At 40.2% G+C, this 12,312-nt stretch overlaps 1 protein-coding gene across 7 annotated transcripts in view; it reads right to left on the bottom strand.

Moving 5' to 3' along the window:
- Positions 1-12,312, bottom strand: part of MAST4 (microtubule associated serine/threonine kinase family member 4) — a 569,167-nt gene that overhangs the window by 233,489 nt on the left and 323,366 nt on the right. The gene's annotated exons all lie outside the window — the stretch shown is intronic.

The raw sequence follows: 12,312 nt of genomic DNA, 5'->3' as shown, positions 1-12,312 counted from the left end.
ACTGTTGTAGGTCAATTATACTTCAGAGACAAGCAAACAAAGTCATAGAAAAAAAGATTAGATATGTGGTTACCAGAGGTGAGGGGTGGGAGAGGGGGAATTGGAGGAAAGTAGCCAAAAGGTACAAACTTCCACTTATAAAATAACGAATGTTCACTAAACGTATCGTGGTAATCATTTCCTGATGTATATCATGCAAATCATTATGCTGTGCACCTTAAATTTATACAGTGCTGTTTGTCAATTATTTCTTAATGAAATTGGAAGGGAAAAATAAAACATCTCTCATAAAGAAAAAAAAGACTTCTAGAGGGACAAAATAATAAAAAGGTTCACAAAAATGTAAGCTCATTAAGATGAATTTAATTAAAGGACATGACAATGTAATGATATAAAAATAAATTTCATTTATGCAGCATAAAAAAATCACTAAATATTATTTAATTTAATCTTTATAGTAACCCATGATTTGGATGCCATTATGACCATGTCCACTTGACCAAGACCATGGATCTATTAATTGGTAAAGACAGAATTTGAATTCAGACTGTTATAAATAAATTCCCAGTGATAAAATTTATCCCAAGTGCACGACCCCCAAATGAACACTTTCTCCTTTTAAGATGAGAATAACAGAACAACAAGAAATAAAGGGAATAGTCAAAGGAGAGATGAAGACCAGAGTTTTAATCCTCTTTTTATCAATTACCAGCTATGAGACCCTGGGCAAGTTAAATAAACTTTCTGGGCCTTGGTTTTCACATCAGTTAAATGGAGATAATACAATTTAGCCTCAGAATTAAGGACTGAGAAAAAAATGTCTATGGAGAAGCACCTGGGAACTAAGGGGCACAAAGCTGGAACAAGGGCAGCAAATGTAGCTACGGCTGCATTCGTATTGAGCATCATACTAAGTACTGAGCAGGCAAGGCATGCTGCGGGGTCCCCCAGGACAGAGAGGAAAGAAAGGACGGAACTGGAACGATGACTCAGAGAATTTAAAGGAGTTGAGGGATAACTAGGTTGGAAAAGGGTAAAAGGGCAGATTCAGAGGGCAGCAAGGAGGTTACAAGGTTACAATATAATTGACTCCACAGGCACCTTGGAAGATGGTACTTCCCCTCGTAAAAGAAATAGTAGTAAGAGTACACCAACTTCAGGACTTCCCTGGTGGCGAAGTGGTTAAGAATCTGCCTGCCAATGCAGGGGACACAGGTTTGAGCCCTGGCCTGGGAAGATCCCACATGCCTCGGAGCAGCTAAGCCCATGCGCCACAACTACAGAGCCTGCGCTCTAGAGCCTGCGTGCCACAACTACTGAAGCCCGTGCGTCCAGAGACCGTGCTCCGCAACAAGAGAAGCCACCGCAATGAGAGGCCCGCGCACCGCAACGAAGAGTAGCCCCCGCTCGCCACAACTAGAGAAAGCCCGCACACAGCCAACAATAAATAAATAAATAAATTTATTTTTTAAAAAAAGAGTACACCAACTTCTACACCAAAAACACTGCAGAGTATCAAAATCTAAAGACTAAGTTGAAAAATGGGGAAGCCTCTTCTCAGACCTTTACCTGTATACTCTGTATGTAAATTGAATAACAAATTAGATAGTTTGAACACTTTTCTTCTCATACTAGTATTCTATTAGATGTCAGCAAACATTCACTGGTGCCTAGCATATGCCACACTCCATGCAGAGCATTTTTGATGCACCATCTCACTGAATCCTCATGACAGTCCTATTTCCATCATTCCCATTTTAACAGAGGCAAAGTCACATAGCTGTGGGGGGGCAGAACTAGACTGGAAGATACACTTACTTCCTGAAAAAAGGCATATGATCTTAACTAAATATTATAGTTACTGTTTTCAAATACAGAGGTTTGGGGGAAAATCTTTAGAGAAAACCGGGAATCACCAAGTCAAGCATGCCATGTTTCCACTCACTACAGAAGTCCACCACATGTCAACTCATTAACTCCTGGTCTGCAGACATTTTTCCCTACCCCGCCCTTGGGACCCCTCCTGGGCTGCCGGGTTAGTTTACCTGCAGTAGGTGAGACAGATCAAAGCGAGGCTGGATTTTGAATAAGAGATGACCAAAGCCAAATACAAAACAACAACAGCAACAGCAGGAGCAACAAAACCCCACAAAGCTTAGGTCCAAATAATTATTTCGGTAAAGTCATTATGAAGACAAGGATTAATTAAACCCAGGCTCACTCATTTTAAGTATAAATATTAAATTAGACTAGTTATAAATCAAGTTATATCCATTAACGCACTAAAAGTACTTTGCACCAACTCTGGCCCTTCATATATTCTATGCCAGTGTTCCTCAAAGCGGAATCGAAAAATGATTCTTAGGGAAATATGAATATTTAATACATTAAACATTTTTTATTGACATTTCATTGATGCTATGTAATGACTATCCTTTAATTTCAGACTGCTCGATGGTTTCAGTGCCATATTTCCATCTGTGTTAATGATCAAGTTGGCCAAGTAGTACTATTTCAACTGCCCTGAGCTAATGAGAAAAGATCAGAGGCCCAAGTACACAAGTAAAGCGAGGGCTCAATGGTATCACGGAGCAACATGGAACCATCACTAAAGGCTTTTTATCAGAAAAGTCATAGACCTGAGCTTCACACTGCATACGCTTAACATGCTAACTCAAAACACAAGCAAATGAAGGAAGCAGGTACCAAAGCAGTATGTAATCTTGATATTGTCATTTTAAATGTTACTCTGCAGTGTTGTAATATTTGTTTTAATTTGTTTTAGTTGTAGTGATAAAACTGTTAAATGCAAGTTTGTACCTGCCTTTTCCTTTCATACATAATTATCATTAAAATAAATATATTTAAGTCAACATTGTGGGTGTGAAAATTTTTCTCTTTTAAAAGAAGTTTACACATCATTCAATTTAGAGGAACACTTCTAAATGCATGGTCACAAACTACATTGGTTTGGGAAGCACTGAATCAGTCAGCATTCTCCATAAGCTGCCACTGTGCTATCTGTACTCCTTATAGAACAAGCGTGAGGCCAAGTGCCTTACCACAGGGAGCTCAAATTTTAGGTAGAGAGAAAAGGTCCCTTTGAGAAAAACAGACTAAGCCATCTTTTTTTTGGTCATGCTGCGCAGCATGAGGGATCTTAGTTCCTCGACCAGGGATCGGACCTGGGTCCCCTGCAGTGGAAGCTCGGAGTCCTAACCACTGGATCACCAGGGAATTCCCAAAATAAGCCTTCTTAATGAGGCTCTTGAGAATCAGATGAAAGCTATTAGAAAACACACACACACACACACGTTTACATATAACTCCAGGGAGTTCATAGATTCCAGAAAGCTGTTCACAGCTCCTAGGATGAGAACACCTAAATAATGAGAGATAAGAATAATTTACAAAAGGCAAATTATTCTATTTAATTAGTAAGTGGAAATGAGACGATGACATGCAACCAGGAAAGAAATAAGTGGGGACCAAAAAAATTGAAAATAACTTGCTAGATCAGTAAAAGAATTAGGAACAACTATTATTAATAGTTTTGGCTGGGGAAATTTTGCTCAAATACAAGTATATACAATTCCAAATCTCATGATCTCACTTTCAAGGAGTCAAAATACAAAAATCTCATCATCACTGAAATATTTTTATTCATCAGAAATTTAACTACATAAAAGGGGCATATAAGTACAATATAGGCATAAGGAGTTACCAGAAATATAAGTACTTGGTTTACTCCAACTAAAGAGATATAGACAGAATCTACAGATGGTTAAATGTAGTAATAAATGATAATAAACTTGAGATATGCAAAGGATTGGTCATATTAAGCTCTGAAAGGCCAAAGAAATCTCTGGCTTCCCAATGTATTTGATTCATTTTTATATGAGAATTAAAGGATGAAACTATCAGATTAGAAATAATTATGAAGAGATATGTTTACTGGTTGCAAAAGAACCACTAAGCAATACTTTGAAAACCCCAACACAATGTTTTGTTGAAATTTATTTTAACCAAGTGCAGACTTTGAATAAATAAAAGGATTTAATTACTAAATTTCATGGTTTGTCATAGAGAAAATATCAAATTTCACTCTATCAAAGATTAACAGAAAAATCATAATAAAAACTGTGCAAATTACTTACATAGCTTAAGTAGATATCAAAGATTGCAGACATGCTCTGAGGAACAGAACTAATTGTCAACCCATGACCCGTGCATAGCTAATTATCAACCCCAAAACGGAGAAAACCTTCGTTGCCTATTCAGTTTGTACTGCAGCTTTCAGATCAAGGTTTCATCATTTCTGGTCATAAATAAGAACCAGCCATGCAGGGAATTTAATTCAAAGTGCAAGCACAATTTCAACACAAGTTTATTTCATCTCTTTTTTTCTCCACATTTTCCTTTTTATTTTCATGAGAAAACAAACTACATTATTTCTTGAAATGCACAACCTGCAGGGTGGCCCAGAGTTCTCGGTCACCTCCAGTTCTGAAATCACACTATCCAGATACGAGAATAAAGTCTTCTATGGAAAATGCATCTTATGAAATTGCTATCTGAGTGAGGAAACTAGAGGTTAAAACAAGACATTCATTTCTAGGCTTGAACGCCTCTTTCCAGTCCCAAGAATTCCCAGCGAAAAGGCCAATCTCTTATAAAACTGAAGAGGTTTTGTCATCTTTCCCAGTAAATGTGACAGAGCTTTTCCTGATGAAGACTTCTTACCTACTCATCTCCAGAAACCTCTCAGGTAATTGAAGTGTGACAAACAGACCCATCTATAAAAAGCCCTCATTGATTAAGATTTTATGTACAGCAATTCAGAAGGGATAGTTAATGGAAGGCAGTCAGTGTGTTCTATTTCTCACCAGCTAGGTTATTATTTGAAGATAGTCTCCGTACTATCACCACCCCTGAAAAAAAAAAAAAAAAAAAGAATGCTGGATACTAACCTCATTTTATAGTGTTTCCATAATTTTCTGAAGATAACATGGACTCAGGGCTCCTTCCAAGATGTCTTTTAAACACCTGTGATACCATCTAACAGGATCACCATGTGTCAGTATTCCCATACAAGCTGGAATTTCAGTGGGAAGTCACTAGAGTCCCGCATTTGAGAAACTGGATGCTGTCCCTTTTTTACAGTATCTTAATATACACATGCCTTCCTGGCACCAACATTGCCTTCAATATAATCTGAATATTTTTGGTGATGGAGGCCAGGGAAAATATGGATAAATAAAACACAAATAATTTTCAAACTTTCTAGATTGCTTCAGATTAACAGCTAGAAGTTAATAAATGAAATCCAGTGTAATGTCATGCCCAATCCTGTTTTATCTACAAGTGACAACTATCACTTCATCAGGAATGTGGTAAGAAAACTGTTTGAATCAGAGATAGCGGGGCTCCTTTCACGAACTTCACTATTCCCCCATCCTCGCTAGCTAGCTAAAGAAATAATACTTATCCAAAAACAATGCAGAAATTCCTCTCCCACCTCAAGAATTAGGATCCTGCTAAATACCAAGAAAACTGATGAAATCGACAGTTTGGGGGCAAAAATACAGTAATGGGAACTGAGGATAGGAGTGAACCTTTAAAAGCCTTGGTAAATATTTGAAACCCCTTAAAAATAAAATAAGGAAAAGCATACTCCATGAGAAAATACATTTTATACACTTTTAAGTAAGTATAAATGTATGGCATTAATTGCCTTCTAAGTTCCTCAAGCAGTAGATATCTTTTAGGATCTCACACCATTGTGACGTTAAATGAGACACTTAGAAAATGACGTCCGTTTGTCATAGATAAAATAAATCCTAAGAAGCTATATTTCCCTTAAATCTGGACCTCCATGAAAATGTTCATCTCTAGGGGCTAGCTGTGAATCTGGAAATGCAGAGAAACAAAAGTAGTTCAAGATGGATAGAGAAAGCTTTGGGACAACTTTTCTTTATCCTACACAGCTGTGTGGAGTGGGTCCCCAGCTCAACACCAAGTACATAACCTCAGTCCTGCCTCAGCAGTTTTATAAACCTTAGCTTCTCCTCCCTTCAGGTCCACAAGTGCAGTCCTAAAGCAGCCTTACTCATCCTCCTTTCCTCCCAATTCCCTACATTACATCACAGACTCAGACGCTAAACAGATAGTGAATCCCCATATAAAGGCACTTTTCTACTTTCCTGCTTCACACACCCCTGAAAACATGTTAAAGAGTCAAATATATAATCAGGACTTTTAAAATCCAAATTTCCTAATTATTCTTCATTGCTATATGTCAAATCTATGTCAATCTGTGACACATTGCTATGTGTCAAATCCACATCCTTTAATTCTGTTCTTTTCACTCACAGTCAAATACATACACCACTGGCCTAAGAACAATGAATGTCTGATTGAAGCTAAGTGTTAGTCCTTTTTGGAAAGACAAATAATTTCCCTCTGGTGTCAACTGCATTAAGTTCATGAGCACTACACATCTTATCACCGATATCAGCATGTTCCTTGCTCTGTTTTCTAGTCAACTTTCTGAAACAATGGTAAAAAGCAATGAAGTACTCAAAACAGTGTTTTGCTACCAAGATGGTGTTGCTGCTGAAACTACATGTTAGCGGGCAGAAAATGGTAACGACTAACACCACCTATGGTATCAGGAAAGAGAGTTGTGAATAAATAAGGGAGCAGTTAAAGGGGGCACAGTTTCAGACTCTTCAGCTCACATAAAAGATGCTTTGGGGACAAGATGACAGGGGCACAGCAGACTAGTTCTTCTTTAGGTCTTAGGAGGAAATTCTCTTTTCTTCATTATCCTTGGACCAACCTTCCCTTTCTGATACACTTTAAAGAGCAGTGATGGGGGGTTCCTGTGGAGAGGGTGTCTGCATCACTTAGGATACTGTGTAGCTACAGCTGCACCCAAATGTGTGGCTTGAGCAAAATAGTGTATTACTTGCTCACGTAAAAAAAGGTTCAGAAGCAGAAAATCCACAGCTGATGTGATGACTACCAAATCATCAGATTAAACTACTTCTACCTTTCAGTTTCATCATCCTTAATAGGTAATCTACCCTCACATTCTACCTCATGGACCAATATGGCTGTTGGAACTCTGACCAACACAAACCCATTCCACACAGAAAGAAGGAAGTACAAGAAAAGAAAAAGGATCTTCATCAGCCATCTACCTCCCAAGTAACATCTGCTTAGATCTCACTGGCCAAAGCATAATAGCATATGAGGGAAGATGTGAGGGAAAGTGGCTCGTAAGTATATTCTTTTAATTGAGCGCTTTACCACCCTGACAAAAATTACTTTTATCAGTAAAGCAGAAGGGGGATCATGGATACTGGGGATACAACTGGATGTCTCTCCTGGTGCCCTAGCTGGTGTTAGTTCTGGGCATGAGCCCAGCTCCCAGGAGAATCCTTGAGGCACATGAAGGTCCAGCCTTGTTTACCAAAGGGACACCACTGCCAAGTGGGGCGACAGCCTTCCAGCAGGGAAGAGCACCCTTGCTCAGAGTGCCCCTCTGCATCGCCCCCCAAGCACCCTGACGTGGGAGGGAGAAAGCTGCCATGACCTCTAGTCATGGGCAGCTCCACTTCCCCAGCTCATCTCAACAACACTCTAGGCTGTGCTCTGAAGGTGCATCTGTAAGGTTGAGACACCAGACCGCATTCTCAAAGAAACAACGTTATAAACAGTGCGGGAGGTTTCCAGGCCTATTTCACAGGTAATGTAGTAGAAACAGTATTCATTGGCCATCAATCAAAGTGGAATTGACTGGATTTTGACAGATTAGTCTTTGCTTTAATGAGGTGTGCAGAAGAGCCTGAATAGAAGGAAAAAGAAAACAGTAGCAAGGAGCAACTCCTATTTCTTCCTGGCTTTGTTCTCTGGCAAATGCTCCTTTCAACTGCTCTCTCCCTCACAAGTAACTTGTCTTATCCCTGTGTTTTTCCGCAGTCCTTTCTCTCCAGCAGCAGGGCTGTGGAGCCCATTCAGAGGAATTAGTGAGCAAACGAGGAGACAGTGCACAGACCACAACAAGCTTAAGCCGACAGGTAGAATCTACCTTCCAGATGTGAGCAGTGAGGATGAGAATGGAGGGGCACTATGCATTAAACTGTGTCCCCCAAAAGATGATGAAGCCCTAACCACCAGCCCCTCTGAATGTGACCTGATTTGGAAATAGCATCTTTGCCGACGATCAAGTTAAGATGAGGTCATTAGGGAGGGTTCTAATTCAGTGTGACTGTATCCTTATAGAATGGGGACACAGGAAGTCATGTGCACAGGGGAAAATGCCATGTGAGGGTTCAGGCAGAGATGGGAGCCATGCATGTACAAGCCAAGGAGCGCTAAAGCATCAGAAGCCACTAGAAGCTAGGACAAAGGCCTGGGACGGATTCTCCCTCACAGCTCTCATGAGAAACCAACCCTGTCCACGCCTTGATCTGGGACTCCTAGCTTCCGCAACTAAAAGTTTCTGTTGTTTAAGCCACCCGGTTTGTGGCACTTTGTTCGGGCAGCCTTAGCAGACTCATTACGCGGCATTGCTGAAGCATCTTCACCCACCTTGCTGGCCCAGGCACAATGCTTCCTTTCTCTCAAGCATCCACCTCCTGTGTGGGCCTCAGGTGGCTTCTCAAGGCCCTTAGTTTTCAGCCACCATCATTTACATACTTGGGGCTCCAGCCCTGCGGGTTCCAGGAATACTTACTGATGGCTGGGGTAAGAGTGAGTATTCCCCGCCTAATAGGGCCTCCCAACTCCCAACAAGGATCATTCACCACTATGCAAGATAATGTGAAATCAGGCATTGCTAAACAGAGTACCTGTGTTTCAAAGTCTGTGCCCATGACAGAACTGCGTGGAGACGCAACTGCCTCTGGCTTAATGTAGAAACAACTGTCTGAGCCAAAGCAGAGTGAGGGTAAAGGATCAAGCAGCAAGAGGCATTGCAGTCACTCACTTCTGAGGATTCAACCATCTCAGTGTACTCTGCTTGTCAAGATCTCTCAAACACGTTTCTCTGCTTCTGTAACACCTGTCCTTTCTTTCCCTCTCCTGGCCTTTTCATCACAGGATCTGTCCGGAAGACGCTGGGAATGGCAGGGGCTGAAAAAGCTGTGAAGAAAGCTAAATCTTTCAATGATACAAGTGACCTGGGGGAAATCTCCCTTCTATGCATAGCCACTCTCTATCTTTTACTGTTTTTAATATAAAATCTATGAAGGGAATAACAGAATGAACATCGATATCACCTGAATATCACCTAATCAACTTGATAAATCAAACACCATTGAAACCCCCAGCACCCCTTCCTGATCTGTTCCCCTCCCTCTTCCCAGAGGTAACCACCAACATGTATTTGTTTCTTATTCTCATGCAAGCCTTTATACTTTTACTACAAAAACAACCCTCCTAAAATCAGAGTGCTCCTTGGTCACAGACCCACTGGTTACTTTTTTTAAAACTCTGTCTCTTTCCTTTCTTTCCCTCATCTAGAAAAAGACTAATTATCAGATAAATGTACTCAAACCATGGGGACCACAATTGCCAATAGCTTAATCTGATTCCTGCCAACAAATAATCTATTTTATTTACTGCATTACCTCCCCTCTCCCCTCAATAAAGCTGTGAGGTAGGGAATCCAAGCGAGACCAAGAGGAAATACACTTTGAATAGTTATCTATTTCTGGCACTCCTCAATTCAAATTGGTAAACGGAAGCCTGTTTCACCTACGCTCAAAATTCTCTAACAAACCAAAACAAACAAATTAGAATTTAGGAGAAGAGTAATTGCACTCCTTTATACAGAGAACTGGAAAAACATGAAAACATTTATCAGTAATGAATCCATCACTCTGACCTGTTTTCATAAAAGACAAACGCAAGCAATAAAATAAAATTGCACTAGACTCAAATACATTAAGTGGAGGACCCAACATCTACCACCATATTTGGAGCATGGCATATTCTTATTGGAAGTTGCAACAATTTAATGTAGGAATACAATAATCGCTCAGTCAACTAACTAATGGGTTAGTCCATGAGAGTATTAAACAGTAAGGGAGCTACATGATTTTAAAACACACATAAAAATATTTATGAAACAACTGTTACATGCCAGGCATGGTTCTAGGCATGGAGGATATAGCAGGGAACAAAACTCCCTGGCCCTAGGGAACCTCCACCCCAGCAGGACAGCATGTGCAAAGTTACACTAATGACATATTCTGAGGAACTCTGGGAAACCCTCCCTGATCAATAAATCACTCTACAAATCACAACTTGGATAAGAACGGCCACAGTGCTGGTTTCTGGGGAAATCTTATAAAATCCCAAGTGTTAAAGCCAAGCAAAGAAAATCTGTTCTATTCCCTAAACGAATATATAGCATCTCTTTGTTGACTAGTGGAACCTATGAAAATGTGTTGTCCAGAGTGATTTCCCACACATAAAAAGTAAGAGCTTTTCTGAACCTAAACAAATACCGCCAACAGCTGTAGAAAAAACGTTAATATTTGGAATTTTATAAAACGAATTGCTGAGAGTAAGGAAGTGGGTCAGGAACCTAAACAATGATACATGACCATTAGAAACAGCCCAGCGCTTAGCTCTCCTGGCTGTTTCTGTTGGAAGACACAGCAAATTTTGTGGGCAAGCAGGGCACTCAGCTCACATATGGTTGGTCTGCTCCAGAAAGTACTTTCCAGCTGGAAAGAAAATGGACTCCAAGAATCAATACGCATCAAAGAATGAGGATTTAGAAGAAAGCCTAAAATACACTAAAATGCTGATGGGGACTCTCTCTACAAGGTGAGATTATGGATGAAAACTTTTCTTCTTCATACTTCTCTACTTTTCTACAATGGAAATAATCAGGAAAAATGATCAATGCTTTATGATCTAAGAATTTTCACAGTAAAATAAAATGCTACCCCATTTCTTAAATGCTACAAGACTACAACACTGAAAACACCCGAAGGAAAAATTATTTAATGCATCAAAAGACACAAGTGAAAGCTAAATGCTCTGCTTTTTTAAAGTGTCTTTTCCCTAAGTGATAAGATATAGGGAAATTTTGAATGTCTTTTTTCCTGTGTTTACTAGTTCTTCCACAATGATTCCCTGTGTGATTGATAGAAGTATTGCTTAAATTATTATTTTCTACAAAGGCCAATTAGCCCTAACTTAATAAGATACTATAAATTCTACATTATTACTCAAAAAATAGACCACAATAATAGACCACATATCAGTTCATTCTCCAACAACAAGTCTCGGAAATGCCTCCTAGACTGAATTATTTCCCTCTTTGAAAGGATCCATGTAAGTTCAGAGAGGTCAGAATGTACAAACTCTTCTGAAATTAGCTATTTCAGCGGAACACAGGTCCCTGGTTCTCCACTGCTGCTACTCTGTGAGCAGATCAGCACCAAGTCTGATGAGTAAATGAAAGGACATGGTAACAGGGAGAAAATGGAGAGCGAGGTGGTTTGGTTTTTAAATCTCTTTCATATGACTTACACTGCAGGATTAAAGTATTTCCTGATGATAGAAGCACAACTGAACTCAGGGCCAGCTACCTCTTTTACGACAGGTTTTTATGGCTCATCTTAAGATGAGCTTTTCCTTCCTTCTGCTCTGAACCCCATTTCCCAATAATCAAATGGTAGGTTATGAAGCCAGAGGACAATTTGTCACGTCTATGAATCCCTCTGCCTGAAAGGCCAAGTTTCATCAGCACCCCCCTTCCGCTGCTGGAAGCAACTTGAAATATATGACTGTGTTCTTAGGTTAAGGTCAGTGCTCTGGGTTACAAACACGGGCAGAATGATTTCTATATGGGCAACAAAAAAAGCAAGAGCTCGGGCATCCTCAATAGAGTCATTTACACTCTACAGAGAAGACGGATGAGTGGGAGTCGCCCCCAGGTGTGAGGCAATGGAAGCTTTGGGGCTCAGGAGGATGCAGTTCTAGGACCACAACCAAAAGAAGCCAAGAATGAGGGGATAACTTGAAATATGTGAGCCACAACCTTTGAAAGTACCTACAACCCTCAAGCACCTACTTCCCTCACTGGCCAGCTTCATTTCTTTTCGAGGCAGTCCTCCCAGTGGCTGGCTAGAGATTTTTTTCAGCCTTCATTTTGAAGGCTCCTGCTGCCAACACCTGTCTCGGTTGTCACTGGCTGACCCCTAAAGACGGAGAGTGCGATTCCCCAATATTAATGGACCGCAAGAGGACAATTCTTTCTGCCAGGCTCACAATGGGTAGGAAAGC

The sequence above is a fragment of the Balaenoptera acutorostrata genome, chromosome 2, assembly GCF_949987535.1.
Source record: "Balaenoptera acutorostrata chromosome 2, mBalAcu1.1, whole genome shotgun sequence".
Lineage (NCBI taxonomy): Eukaryota > Metazoa > Chordata > Mammalia > Artiodactyla > Balaenopteridae > Balaenoptera > Balaenoptera acutorostrata.
The sequence above is the reverse complement of the archived record's forward strand: the minus strand, read 5'-3'. Positions and strand labels throughout refer to the sequence as shown.